Consider the following 14,878-nt stretch of genomic DNA (forward strand, 5'->3'; position numbering starts at 1 on the left):
CTTCTCTCCCCAGCAGTAGGCACACACGCGCTGGCTACCCAGGGATTCTGGCCACGCCTGTCCCCCACCTCTCCCTTCCTGTCAGAGGGAGCCCCTCCCTCCCACAGTTGCTTTTCTGCAGCCCGGAGGTGTCACAGGGGGAGGGAGAGGTACGGGGTGGGGGCAGGGTATAGTGAATAGGGGAAATACGAGGCGAGGTATGAGGAAATGAAGAGAAACTTGGCTCTCACCTTTGCTGAAGTGTAGCTGCCTTCTGCCCTACCCCCACGCCCATGGGCCCCTCTGTGCCCCTATAAACCCCACTGCTCACTCTTGTTTCTCCTGTTTTCCAGGGATCCCATGGCCATGTCCTGGCTGCCCTGAGTCTGTGAGGCCACACAGCCCCCCACCTGCATCTACAGGGCTCTGTCCCTGTGCAGCTCCTGGACCAACTTCCAAACCCACTCCTCACCCCAGCCTGGGGACTCCTCAAGCTTCAGGACTCAGAGGGGCACAGTAGCAGTCACGGTAGGTGGCATCCCCACTCTACTCACTCCCTGGCCCCTGGGGATCCTCAGCTGGGCCTTCTTGGTCTTGGGAATAGGAAAAATACCTTTCTGAACACTGTGTCTGTCAGAATCCCCTTGGTCGCAAGTAGCAAAAAACCTGTTTAAATAAAATAAAATTATCGGCTCATGTAACTGAAGGGTCCAGAGGTAGGTTGGGCTTCAGGCAGGGTTTGATCCAGTGATTCGAACAATGTGACCAGGACCTGTTTTCTGTCTGTATTTCTATGCTTCACCTCCACTCCTAGGAGCATTTCACATGACTTGGTCACAAGATGTCAGCCAACAGTTTCTGGGGCAACATGCTTCCAGGTTTAAATCTGGGGTCAGGGTTGGAGACAAATTCTGCTTTCTTGATAGAACAAATAAAAGTCCTGGGGTTGATCTCTTGGGCCCTATTGGATCCTTGTTTGGATTGTCCTGACCCTTTAACTGGGTCCACAGGTCCTAGAAACATAAAGGGGCTGGGGGCCAGGGTCTGTCCTTCCCCAGCCATGTGACCAGGAATGAGGGGAGGGTGTTTCCCAAAGGAAGCTTGGGGTCTAGCTGGTGGAAGGAGTTACCCCCAACTGAGGGAGACAAGTGACAAATGATCGGTGGAGTCTGTCCAGCTTGGACAGCTTGAAGGCAGTCCCAGATAGATGCAGATGTGTGGTGTGTCCTTGGGCAAATCCCTTTGCCTCTCTGAGCCTCAGTTCCCTTATCTGATGATGAACCCCTGATAAGGGTGCTATCAGAGCTACTTGAAATGATTTATGGGAAGCATGGGCATCTAGCAGGTACTCCGTAAATCCTGCTTCTCTTCCCCTTCCATTTCCCTCCCGGGGAGTTTGGAACACCCTGTTTTCTTAAATGTGGAAGGAGCTGCAGAGCGAGAATTGTCAGTCAGGATTCCTAGAAGCAAAGTCTGAGACAAGGATTTGTGAACATGAGACTTACGGAGCATGGGCTCTTGGGAGAAGGGAGGAAGAGAAGAAATCGGCGCAGGAATGAGAGCCCCGGAGTGAGGGAGATCATGGTCTCAGGGAAAGTCTAGGCTTGGGCTGGCCCCGGGGGCCCTGGAGTAGAGTTGACACCATAGACTTGCCGCCCACACGGGGTGGCTGGGCTTTTGTACCCCTGTATCAATCAGTCACTGACTGTGGGCCGTGCCTGTGGTCCTGTAGTGGCCCCCGTTGGCAGAGGGCAGTTCTCTGGAAAAGGGGGTGCCGTGAGCTGAAGCAGCCCACACTCCCAGCGACCGGGGAGGGGCTCTGGGCAGGCACCATCTAGTATAGGAAGGTGGGACCCGTGTCCCCGACCTGGCCCGTCCTGGAGCCCCCTGTCCTGCTGCCTCCTCTGGCTTTGGCTCCTTCTGCCCCAGCCGGCAGGGCCAGTCCCTTCCACCCTGGGGTCTGGTGATGGCGTGGACCTTCATCCCCTCCTTTCGAGAAGCTTTTTCCACCCCAGGCCTCCTTGTCCTCCCTCTGCCCCCGGCCTCTTCCCCTCTAATTGTTTGTTTTTCCCTTCAACCTCAGCCATGCGATTCCCCCACCTGCTATGCCCTTTCTTGCTCTCTACCCCATCCTCTCTTTAGGGCCTGTGTGGGTCCCTCGCTCTCCAGGAAGCCTCTGCTCACTGCTCCCCCCAACTTGCTCTCCTGTAGTCCTTCCTCCAGCTCCACCCTTTTTACAGATGGAGAGGCCAAGGTCCAGTGTGCACTCCCTCATGAATACTCTGGGGGTTCCAGCAGCAGTGCCAAAGTGTGTTGCTCTCTTTGCCTTGGTTGCTAGGAAGCTCATAGCTGGTTTGTGGCCCATGTCTAGAAAGTGCTCAGAATGCTGGCGTACAGTTGCTCAGTGGCCTTACCTCTGGCTTCTTCTCTCTCATTTTTTTCTTCTTCTGATTTCTTTTCTTATTTTTCAGCCTGTGCTCTTCTCAGCAGCCTCAAACTCTTTTAGAAGGTGGTGGGGTATAAATTATAAATAACCAAGACTGGCCTTGGTTAAAGCATTCAGCCAAGTGCGAGGCTTTCCCCTTCCTAAGGGCAGCTGGAGAGGGAGGGTCTCCCCCAAGGCCCTGGGCTGAACCTGTCCCCGGGGAGACACCCAAGCTTGACCATGGCAGCCCTGGTACGGTGCCCACCCTGCCCTCCGTGGGTCAGGAAGGACATTGTTCTGCTTCCCAACTTTCTCCTTCCCCCCTTTTCATCTTATCAGAAGCTAATGAAAGAGGCTGGGAAACCCAATCCTCTGATAATTAAATTTACTTAACGGGTATTCAAGTGGAGTAATGAGAAGTTTAATGCAGTGATTAGATTTTTCTTTAATTAATTAAAATGAGAACCATGTGTCTTGCCAGCAAACCAGCTTGACCCTCTGTTTGAGAGCAGCAAACAGAGATGGTGGAGGGCTTGGCTGCGTGGGTGGGGGTGAAGGGTGGGTGCAGCCCCCGTTCTTGGAAGTAAGCCTGGTTCTGCTGCCCACCCAGGGCAGCCCCTGGTGCAGCCCCCATTTCCGAGCTGCGAGAGCCTGGACTGGGCTAGGCCTGAGTCTCCCGGGGCTGAGGGATCCAACATTCCCCACACTCAGAGCTGAACACTGACCCAGAACAGAGGTTTCAGAGAGGGGCTTAAAGCAAGGAGCACGGTGGAGGGATTTCAGGCCCTGCGAGTGGTGGGGGCATTTTGGGTATCACATCTCATTGCATGGGCCAGTGGACACCTTTACCTGCATGTTCAGCCAGACCTGGCTTTACCTCCGTTGGCTCTATCTGGGCTAATGGAGTGAGGGCCGTGGGGTGGATAATCAAGAAATCTGAGATAACCCGCAAACCACTCCTCCTTTACTTGGGAATGCATCCGTGCCAGAAGGACGGATCCTTGCTACATTTCCGAAGGCCAGTTAGGACTGCAAGGAAGTACTTCCTGCCTTGGGCCACTTTTGCTGGGGTCAGGTGGGGGCTGGGGTAAAGGGAATATGGGAATCCCAGCATAGCTGTGTGAGGTAGAGCATAGGACGGGCCGTGCCAGGGTAGAAGGTGGGCATAATGAGGACCCAGAAGACAGGCCCCTGTACCCGAGGGGCAGAACATGTTTTCAAGCAGTGGGTGGTAAGGCTGAGGAGAGTCCTGAGTCTTTCATGGTGGGGAGGCAGAAAACTTCCTTTAGTGAGACCTGACCCTACCCCCACACTGAGCCTTGATCCTGGACAGACTGAACCTTGATCCCAGTCCTAGAGGAGCCCTGACCCCAGCCCCACACTTAGCCCAGCATTGTCATGGATTTGCAAACAGAGTAACTAACGAGTGCTGGGGTGGGAAGGGTGAGCAGCCCTGTGTGTCCATCCTCACTGCCAGCTCTCTTGCCTGTGGGCAGGATTCCTGTGCCAGGCCCCACACTTGTCTCTGGAATGGCCAAGATGAGTCAGATCCCTGCCCACAAGGCTGGTGGGGGAGGTGACAAGCAAACAGGCACCGAGTGATCAGAGCTGAGGTGGGGGAGACCCAGAGGGCTGGGGGCTCTGGATCCACACTAAGAGCTTCCTCCAATGGCAGGTGGGGGAGAGGGGCTGAAAGCGGGGCCCCTGGGGGAGGCTGAGACTGGTCTGCCAGAGGTGAGGAGGATGGTGCCCATGGCGGTGGCTGCAGGGGCCTTGGGTGAGCAGTTGTCCCTACGAGAACTGGCTGGGACGCCCCCAGGCCACCCTAAGCTCCTGGTGAACCAAGGGCCTCTTGTGGAAAGGGTTGACGGAGTACGGGGCACTGGGCCGATAACGTTACCTTACAAGGCAAGCAGTTTTACCCATCTCATCCAAGAGGAAAGAGGTGCTGAGCCCGCACTAGCCTGGTGGGGCGAGTTCCCAGAGCTTTCGGGCCTCCAGGCCGGGCTCACTGCTGTTCCTGTGCATCTGCCCGGGAATGGACTTGCCCTGGGGGGCAGGAGGCCTCCGCTTCTGACTCCTCCACCCCTACCTGGCTGGGCCCGTCAGACTGGCATCTGGGGCGTGAGGAGTGAGGGAAACGGAGGGTCCCAGCTAGGGAGGGGATGAGCCCCAGGCACGAGGCTCTCCTGCTGTCTTCATCCCTGCCCCTCCCCTCTCCTGACTCCACTGGATTCCTCCCGATTCTTCTTCTTCCCCATTTCCTTTCTTCTTTCCTTTCTGAAAACCCAGGCCTAGAGAAACCACCCAGCCTGCCCACCCACCACTCACATGGGGAAATCGTCAAGATCGTGGGGCTCTGCCTCTCATCTGTCTTTAAGGTTAAAGGGTCTGAAGTCACATTATCTCGAATGTAAACACAGGATGGCACTTGGACACTTTCTGTGGCCCTGCGCACACACAAGTTCACACTCCACAGGAGATGGCCCCAGGGAGCCAGCCCTCTGTCCTCAGGCACCATGCTCCCCCTCCCTAAACCACTGTCTCACTGAATCCTCAGCAGTCTGGGAAGGTGCTTATCCAGGTGAAGGAAGCAAGCAAGGTCAGGAACTAGGCCCAACTCACACCGCTAAGTGCAAAGGTGAAGCTTGCCTGACAAGCTCAAATCCTAGGCCAAGCCACCCCTCCAGATTAGCACCTCTTGCTTCCGGGCAGCTCCCCCTCCCTCCGTCTCTCCAAGCCTCCCCCCACCTCCCTCCCCATCCACTGCCACATCCCTCCTCCCTCCTCGCTGTGTCCTCCAGCCAGAACCAGTGACTCTTCCCCAGCCCGCCCCACGCTTTCCCACCCCCAGGCCCTCGTTCAAGCTGTTCCAGCCCCCTGGAGTTCCCCTCCCCAACTCCATCTGCCCAAACCCCCTTCATCTTTCCAGGCTGGGCCCAAATGCCACTTCCTTCATGGAGACACCCTGTCTGCTGTCACTGCAGTCAGAAGTCACCCACCACCCTCCCTGAGCACCGTCCTACAGCTCTTTCCTGCCCCCGCCCCCCGAGCCTCCTGGCTTTCCTGTGTCTGACTTGGTAGCTATGTGGAAGGTGGGGCCCCGGCTTCCCAGGCTAGGTACCCCCAGGGCCTGGCACACACTAGGTGCCCAGGAGGTAGCAGGGGCCTTGCTTTGGGAGGGGCCGCACCTCTGCAAACTCGACCCTTTCCTCGGCAGTCCTGGACCCACGAGCCCCTCACAGCCCTGGTCCCAGCCCCGCGGCTGGCCAGATGCTCACTGGAGCCCTGGCTGGTGAGGTTGGGGGGCCGGCTGGTGGCCCCAGAGGACTTCCCTGGGCCCAGGTTGTGGAGGGCAAGAACAAGGCAAGTCCAGTGCTTGGTGGAGGGCTCCATGGGCACTCTCCCCGGCTCTACTCACTGGCTCTGCCGATGACTGGAATTTCTCTGTGCCTCAGTTTCCTCATCTGTTCAATGAGGTGATGACAAACCTACCTAGGGTTGCTCTGAGGACCAGAGCAGTCAACACAGGGGAAAGCACACAGTAAAGACACAGATACACAGTATGGCTCCCTGACCGTCGGTCGTCACGGTGGCCATGTGAGGGGGCCTGAAGGCAGAGTGTTGAGGGAGAGTTTCCAGAAGGTGGTGACATATGAGCAGCAACTTGAAAGACGAGGCCCAGAGGCAGGGAAGGACATGCTGAGGAGAGGGAACCACACAGACGAAGATCCAGAGGCAGTTTGGGGGACATGCAAGGGTTCCGGCTGTGTCTAGACTTAAGAACAGGTCAAGGGGAGATCCCAGGCTGGTGGCACACAAGGGCTGTGTCCTGAGGGACCTTGGGAACCACACTGAGGAATTTGCCCTGCAGCCTGTGAGGGGCCATGGAATGGGGTATTTTTTCTTTTTTAGTATTTGCTCATGCAAAAACATCGAAATAGTAGACATGTGCCCTGTTAAGTATGGAAGTTCCCTCTTTGCCCTTAAATCGTTCTGCCAAGATCTCACAGTTGTTGGTCTGGTGCCTCCTTCCAGAACTTTTTTCTGTGCCTTATAAACATATTTGTTGTATATTAATTTTTTTTAAGATTTTTTTCTTTTTTTAGTAATCTCTACACCCAATGTGGGGCTCGAATCCACAACCCCAAGATCAAGAGTCACATGCTCCAGTGACTGAGTCAGCCAGGTGCCCCTGTATATTACTTTATAAAAAAAAGAAATACAGTCATATTATGCACATTACGCTACAACTTCCCTTTTTCACCTTCCAGTGTGTTGTGGGCATCTGTCAGTGTCACGGCACACAGATCAGTGGTGTCCCTTTTAATGGTTGCCTAATATTCCCTTATTTGGCCGGAGTGTAATTTATGTAACTAGTCCTGGGCTGATGGAATATTTAGGTTGTCTTCAATCTTTCACTCTTACAAATGACGCTTCAGTGACCATCCTTGTATATATATCTTGCTGACACGTGTAAGCATTTGTGTAGGATGGATTTCTAGACATGGAATTGCCTGGCTGAAGGGTACGTTTATTACATTTTGATAGGTACCGCCACAGTGCTCTTCCAAAAGGTTTGGCCAGTTTACGCTCCCACCCTCGGTATCTGTGGCTGGCCATTTCCCCACACCATCCTCCGCACTGAACATTATCAAGCTTTCTAATTTGTGCTCGTCCAGGAAAATGTCTTGCTGTGGTTTCAACACTCACTTGCCTTCTCCGCAGCGAGGCTGAGCATCTTCTCATGCGGTTGTGGACCTTTTGTATTTCCTCCTCTGTGAATTGACTGTTCATATCTTTGCCCATTTTTCTTTTTCTTTTTTTCCTTTTTCTTATTGATATAAAGGAGCTTTTAGTATATTAGGAATTTTCAAACTTTCTGTCTGAGGTGTGTGTTGGAAATGTTTTCCCTAGTCTGCTGTTTGTCTTTTTAACTTGGTTTATGGTCTCTTTGGCCATATAGAGGCTTTAGATCTTTATTTGGTCAAATCTGTCAGACTTCTCCTCAGAGCTTCTGAGTTTCACATCCTGCTTGGCCAGGCTTCCTGGAAGGGTTTTAAGCGGAGACCAGATTGGGAACTGGGAAAGGTTGCTCTGATTGCCACTGTGCAGAGGGCGGGCAGAGGGGGACAGCAAGGCAAGCCGGAAGATAGGAAGCAGCTGAGACCTTTGCGCTGGGGCAGGGGGGCGGGCAGGGGAAAATTAGGGACAAGGTGAGTTTGGGAAATACTCAAGGATTGGCTGCCCATGGTGATAGGATGTGAGGATGAGAGAGGGAGAGAGAAAGGACTTCGGAGCAACGCCTGGGTGTGTGGCTAGGAGACTGCGTGGCGGTGCCCCCACCACCCTGAGTTGGGGACAGGATTAGGGAGGGAAATGCATGCAGGTGAATGTGAGTGTTCACCTGAGCAGGGACACAGCACAGAGGAGTACATGTGTGCATGCACGTACATGCTTCAGGTTCTGGAGATGGGCCATCTGTACTGTGGCTGCACGGAGGGGAGGGGGTGTGGAGTGTCTGTTCCCCGCCAGGTACTGTATGCGGCACCACGCATGCACACTCTGTAATCTCGACTACTGTATGAAGTATGTCTTACGGACAAGGAACCAGACTCAGAGAGGTTAAGTAACTTGCTCAAGGTGACACAGCAGTAAGTGACAAAAAGGGGATTTTTTTCGACATCTTAGATCTGACCCACCCAGACAGAATTGCCACCAACAGCGTGGAGGAACCTTCATTCACTTCTAACCTGACCAACCCGGTTTCACCAGGGACTCTTAGGACAAGTGCAGGAACCACACTGCCTGGGTTGGACATGCAGCCCCATTCCTTACAAGGCGTTACTTCACCTGTCTGTGCCTCAGTTTCCCCATTCTGAAAATGTAGAGAATCACGGTACCCGCCTCGCAAGATGTTCATGGAGATTAAATGTGTTAGCGCCTAGGAAGTGCTTAGCCCATGAGGTCTCCTTGGATGCTCTCTGTGATGGGTCTGATGACGATGATGGCAAGGCGTTCACCTTCACCTGTGTCTGTGCCTCTTTCCCTTCTCCTTCCCCTCCATCTTCCCTCCACCTGTCACCTCACCCCTGGGCCAGCTCTTCCTCAATTCCCTGCAGGAACTTTGTCCAACACTTGCCTTTGAACCTCTGTCCTCTGTTTTCAGCCCCCAAGCCCTCGGCAGGCAGTGAATTAAAGCCCAGTCAGTCAGCAAGAAGCATTCAGGGGAGAACGATTCAGGTTGCACTCAGGGGGTCCTCCCCCAGGCAGGTCTAGTTGGGCATTTTCTGCAAGCCCGTGCACTCATCCCAACATTATCTGGTCTCTGAGAACCAGACTTTTCTGCAAGCCCGTGCACTCATCCCAACATTATCTGGTCTCTGAGAACCAGACTTTTCTGCAAGCCCGTGCACTCATCCCAACATTATCTGGTCTCTGAGAACCAGACTTTTCTGCAAGCCCATGCACTCATCCCAACATTATCTGGTCTCTGAGAACCAGACTTTTCTGCAAGCCCGTGCACTCATCCCAACATTATCTGGTCTCTGAGAACCAGACTTTTCTGCAAGCCCATGCACTCATCCCAACATTATCTGGTCTCTGAGAACCAGACCATAACAGCCAGATCTAAAACTCCTTCCTCCCTGAGTGGAGATGCTCAGGTGTACTTTCGGCGGGGGGTCTGAGCTGACCCCAGCCCAGGCAACTCTCCCCTCTAGCCACAGCCATCACTGGATCCCTGACCGTGGGATGAGTCATTCGCAGCATCGTTGGCCAGGAAACTTGCCCATAGGAAACAAAAACAGAAAGTACAGCAGATTCTGTGCAGTTTCTTCCCATTAGCATATCCAAGCAAATCCCATGGCTGTGAGGGTCCGTGCAAGGTGCTCAAACTGGGTTAAAACCTCAGGTCTGCACCCAGTTAAAAATTTCTCACCGAAATCACCAAACTCACCATTATGGATTTCTCATCATCAAAATAAACTCCCAGGTAAATAAATCCTGGTGTTAAAGAATGGAGCAGTTATTGCCTGTTGCTTGCAGGATTTTGTTTTCAGTTGCACGGTTATCAGTCACACCTGTTTATTTTTAACCCAAAGGGTGGCTGACCTTGCTTCAGTGCTTCCCAGGGGACAGTTACACCCAATTACACAGCAGACCCCCCTACCCCAAAGCCTCTAAGAGAGGATTCTTTATGACTGCTTTTGGGAAGCCTGGTCCCTGGGTCTCCAGGGTCCCCAGGTTCCACCAAGCTTGGCTTTGTCCCAGGGGTTTCTTCAACATCTCCCCCCACCTCCAACCCAAGCCCCCTTTCCCCAGTATACCAGTATACCTTTCCCCAGTATATCCCAGGACCTCTGCAGGGTGCTGCACCACGCTCTGACTTCCAGCTAACCTGGCCCAAGTTCAAAGCCAGACGAGCCTTTGGATGCTCGTAAACAAGTACTGACACCAGCATCAGCACTCATACATAAGAAACTTTTCAAGTTTGCCCTTACAATAGAAGTCTTTCTAGCAGCCACAAGGAAGCTGTATGCTACTCTTTTTTTTTTTTTTTTCAGGAGGGGGTGAAGGGGAGGCAGTATAATCCACTACAGCCAAATCTTACTTCTTGGAAAGAACGAGGAATCACAGGGGCATTCATGGACATTAGGGGCTTTCCTCTTGGGTCGCCTGCCAGAGCCTGCTGTTATCTTGAGGGGCTGCCTCTTCTCCCTGTTCCCTTTATTGTCCCACAGGAACACACAACATTTAAGGCGATAATTGCCGAAGTAAAGTGCCAGTTAAGTTCAAAATATAAATGTATAATTCAGCTTGCTGCTTGCTCTCATTTGTGGCTCCAAGCCCTGTTGGAGTCCCCCAGCCCCCAGCTGTTAATCCAGGGCAGACAAGTAGGGGGCCCCAGGGCCTTTCCAAAGCTGATCCCAGACCTGAGCCAGGGGTAAAGCTCTGAGGATGCCCCAGCCTTTGTTCTAAAGTCAAATTCAAGCCCTTGAACGTAGGCCAAGGCCTCAACTGTCATGGAGATGCTGTCACTTGCATCTGCTCACACCTCCCTTCTCCAGGTGAGAATTGTCCCGGTGATGATCCTGCTACAGGGCCTGAAACTCCCCCCTTTCCCTTGTCGATAGGGAACCCTTGAGTTTGGGGATTGACATATTTCTGTCCCCCACCGAAATCCTAGTTATTTAGGGCTCCCAAATGGAGCTTGGTTCTCTCACTCAGAAAGTCATCCAAATACGCTCTCAAACCAAATACGGCAAGGTCACGTGCCCCAAGTGGCCAGTGGGGATGCAGTAGGGTAGGCAGAGTTGTGCTGCACAACAGCTTCTCTGGGAACTCTCAGGGATTTAGTACAACAAAGGTTCCCATATCCTTTCTTCCTTTATTTACAGTATGACCTCACATTACTTGTCCAATGTGGGAAGTAGGGAGGGTGGCAGACTCTGGTCCATACAGACATCCAGGGACCCGGGCTGACAGAAGCTCCACCATCTTGTAGCTGCCCCATCTGGAACATGTGGTCTCCATCAGTCACTGTGGCAAAGAAGAAAAAATGGTAGAGTCACACTCTGCTCTTAAATGCCTTGGCCCAGCAGTGACACACATCACTTTTGTTTACAACCCGTTGGCCAGAAATTCTCCTATAGCCTCCATTAACTGTAAGGGGGCTGAGGAAAGGGGGCACATCATACTGGGATGAGGAGGGTGTGGAGGAAATGTGCCCAGACATTCAGCGACCAGTAAAATCTTCTGTACAGTGGGTGTTGTGGGACCCCTCTCAGAGCCAGGGTTTCAGAAGAGCCAAGGCCCTGACTTGCTGTTCATTCTTTCCACCTGAGGTGGCTAAGGCTGGGGAAGCCCAGGGTGTCTGGGAGAGCCTGATGGGAAAAGCTTTGAGGAAGAGTCCCTACGGATAAATAAGCCCCATGGCAGGCCCGGGTCCAGGGCCTCCACCCACCAGGCTCTAGGTTTGACTCCGCCTCTCCCCCCCTTACCCCATTGACTGCTTTCAATACCAACACCATCCCAAAAAATGAATTTCTCAAGAGGAGAAGCAGGAATGAGAGTGAGGATGAGTTCAGTTTTGGAGGGAGAAAATCCAAGAGGAGACTTCCAGAAGCCATTGTGTCTAGTCCGTTTGGGCTGCTCTAACAAAATACCACAGACTGGGTGGCTTATAAACAAGAGAAGTTTATTTCTCACAGTTCTGGAGGCCGGGAAGTCTGAGATCAAGATGCTGGCAGATTTGGTGTCTAGTGGGGGCTCATTTCCTGGTTCATAGACGGCCATCTTTTTATGGTGTCCTTATATGGCACAAGGCACAAGGCACAAGGGAGCTCTCTGGGGTCCCTTTTGTAAGGGTGTTAATCCCATTCATGAGACTCATGAGACCTTCATGACCTAATCCCTCCCCTCAAAGCCTCACTGCCAAATACCATTATACTGGGCTTCGGTTTCAACATATGAAATTGGGGTGAAGGGGACACAAACACTCCGTCTATGGCACACTGGACATGAGCCCAAGCCCAAGAGCATACCCTTGCCATGAGAGAGAGCTGGAAGATACTGTCTTCCTTCCAGGCTTTCATTCCTTCAGCAAATGTGGCCGCTGTGGGCCATAGAGTGTACTGATTACAACTGTGGGGTCTGATTCCAGAACTGGGATTGAAGCTTGGCTTGGCCCCTCATCAGCTATGTGATGTTGGGCTAGGTACTTCCCTCTGCCTCAGCTTGCTCCTCTTAAAACGGGGATATGGATAGTATGATAGTACCTATCTCTCTTAGGGTAAGTGTGAGCATTAAATGAGTTAGTATTTGTGAAGTACTCAGAACAGTGCTGGGCACATGATAAGTACTCTATAAATGCCAACTATCACCACTGCAGCCGCCACCACTATCACCATCATCTTCACCATCATCATCACCATCATTGTCATCATCACCATCATCACCATCGCCATCCTCATCACCATCATCACCATCATCACCATCACCATCACCATCATTATCACCATCACCATCATTATCACATCATCACCATCACCATCATTATCACCATCACCATCATCACCATCATTATCACCATCACCATCACCATCATCACCATCATTATCACCATCATCATCATCATCATCATCACCATCATTATCACATCACCGTCATCACCACCATCATCATCACAATCATCACCATCATCACCATCATCACCATCACCATCATCATCACCATCACCCAGTACCAGATACTGTGCTAGGCGATGCGGGAGGCGGGGGGGAGATGTCAAGGTCCCTGCTCTCCCATATGATTGGGAAAATGGAAGATAAAGAGATAAATAATTAAATTAAGATAATAATTTCAAATAGAGATGGTATGAAAGCAATAAATCAGGTATGTGAAAAAATAAAGCCAGGGAGCCACCACTGCATGTCTATTACACTGATATCTACAAAATTGGCAATACCAAGTCCAGGTGAGGATACAGAGCAGCTAGAACTCTCAGGTGTTGCTGGAGGGAATGCAAAATGGTATAGCCACTTTAGAAAACAGTTTGGCAAAAAACAAAACAAAACAAAAAAACCCCACAGTTTGGCAGTTTCTTATAAAGTTAAAAATATGTTTACTGTATAACCCAGCAATCCTACTGCTAGGTATTTACCCAAGAGAAGTAACAACTTATGTTCACATAAAAACCTGTATGTGACTATTGATAGTGGCTTTATTCATAGTTGCCCCAAACTGGAAACAACTCAAAGTCCTTCAGCTAGTAAATGGATGAACAATTGAATACTACTCAGCAATAAAAAAAGAATGAAACTGGGAACAACAAAGAAACAACGAAGGTAAATCGCAAATGCATTATATGCTAAATGAATAAAGCCAGACTCAAAAAGATACCTGTAGATGACTCCATTTGTTTGACATTCTGGAAAAGGCAAAACTATAGAGACAGAAAATAGGTCAGTGGTTGTTTGGGGCTGGGGTTGGCGGGGAGTTGGCTACAAAGGACAGCACCTGGAGAGTTTTGATAGCATTGTTCTCTGTCTTGAGTGTGGTAGTGGTTACATGGCTGTCTGCAGCTTTGAGAATGCATAGAACTGCGCACTAGAAAGAGTAAATTTTACTCTAGGTAAATTATAGCTCAATTAACCTGCCTGGAAAAAAAAAAAAAAGCTCTCTGTGAGATTGTTGAGACAGGGCAACCGGAATGACAGATCAGTCAATCAGGGTCGTGTGACACGGGGAAGGAGGGCCTCCCGCATCTGGAGCTCAGGGAGGGCTTTCTGAGGAGGTGCCTTGAGCTGAACCTGGATCAGAAGGAGCCGGGCCTGTGAGGATCAGGAGGTAGTGGGGGCCGTGGGCAGAGGGAGCAGCAGGGTGGCGGTGTGGTTGGCGCTGAGTGAGGGAGGAGTGGCCGGCTAGCCAGAGACCCGCAGGCTCGGCCGGGGGACCGGCACGGATGGTGGGGCGTCCTCCTGGAAACTTGCAGGGGCTGTTGTGGGTGGTGGGGAGGCTGGAGCCAGACATCCTGGGTTGAGTAGTACAAGCCCATCTTAGCGGCACTAACCTTCCTGTTCTTCCCCTGCAGTGCATGCTGGGACCGCGACTGATAGGCTGCTGCTCCCTGGGCCCCCAGAGGCTGATCTGTTTGCCTCCCGGTGCCGTCTGACCCAGGTAGGGGGAGGGCAGGGGGGCTCCCACTGCCTCGTGCCTCTGCTTTGGGTGGGAGGGCTCTGGGAGCGAGGAGTGGGATGGGCCTTGGTGAATGAGCCCCTGCCAGGCGCGATGCTGTGGGACACGGCGGGGGGGTTTGAAGGCTCTGGCCACAGCAGGGCCTGCTGGGGGGCTTGGGGGGTACCGAGAGGCCCCAGGACATATCATTCTGCCAGCCCAGTTGTTCTCTGACATGCTTGCTCTCTGCGGTCTGTTCAGCATCCTTTCCCGGCACGCGCTTGCTAAGTACGTTGGCTGTGGTAGCTTCTGCATCTGTGGGGCTCCCTTTGCTGTCACTCTAGCTTTTCTCTGCCAGAGTCACTGCACCAGCCTTGTGTGTGTGCTTCCATGAGTGACGGCTCTTACTCTGGAAGGCCCCAGCTCTCTGCAGGACTCCCCCGGGGCCGGGGTGCTCCTCCCGGCACCAGGAGCAGCCCAGCTCACTTTTACTCCACTTGGCGTTTCTCTGCTGCTCCTGGGCGCCCTGGATGGAGGCTTTCTGCTTAGGGCCAAGAGCTCCAAAGGTGGGCTGGGTTGTGGGCTAGGCTTGCCAGAAAAATTTACAGGATGTCCAGTTAAATTAGAGCTTCATACAGATAACAAATCATTTTTTAGCATAAGTATATCCCCAATACTGCATTGGATATACAATTTTTGCTACATCTGACAACTCTAGTTGTCTGGCGCCCCAGTCCCCCTCTTCTTCTGACGAGTCCTTGATGGGTCCACACGGGCCCCCTTAGATCAGCTGCCTCC

The 14,878-nt window shown here is 52.3% G+C and overlaps 1 protein-coding gene across 2 annotated transcripts in view; it reads left to right on the forward strand.

The window, feature by feature from the left end:
• The first annotated feature begins 386 nt into the window (after positions 1 to 386).
• The window catches only part of LINGO1 (leucine rich repeat and Ig domain containing 1), a 75,581-nt gene continuing 61,089 nt past the window's right edge, over positions 387 to 14,878 (forward strand). The window contains exons 1-2 of one of the 2 annotated variants that reach the window (XM_088024901.1): positions 387 to 507; positions 13,998 to 14,083. The gene's annotated coding sequence lies outside the window, so the exon portion shown is untranslated. Of the gene's footprint in view, positions 508 to 13,996; positions 14,084 to 14,878 lie in introns of those variants that run through there. The other variant, XM_088024897.1, reaches the window with a different exon arrangement.

This window comes from Eumetopias jubatus, unplaced genomic scaffold (assembly GCF_037043125.1).
Source record: "Eumetopias jubatus isolate StellerSeaLion01/CBP00866 unplaced genomic scaffold, mEumJub1_p1.0 scaffold_7, whole genome shotgun sequence".
Classification (NCBI taxonomy): Eukaryota; Metazoa; Chordata; class Mammalia; order Carnivora; family Otariidae; genus Eumetopias; species Eumetopias jubatus.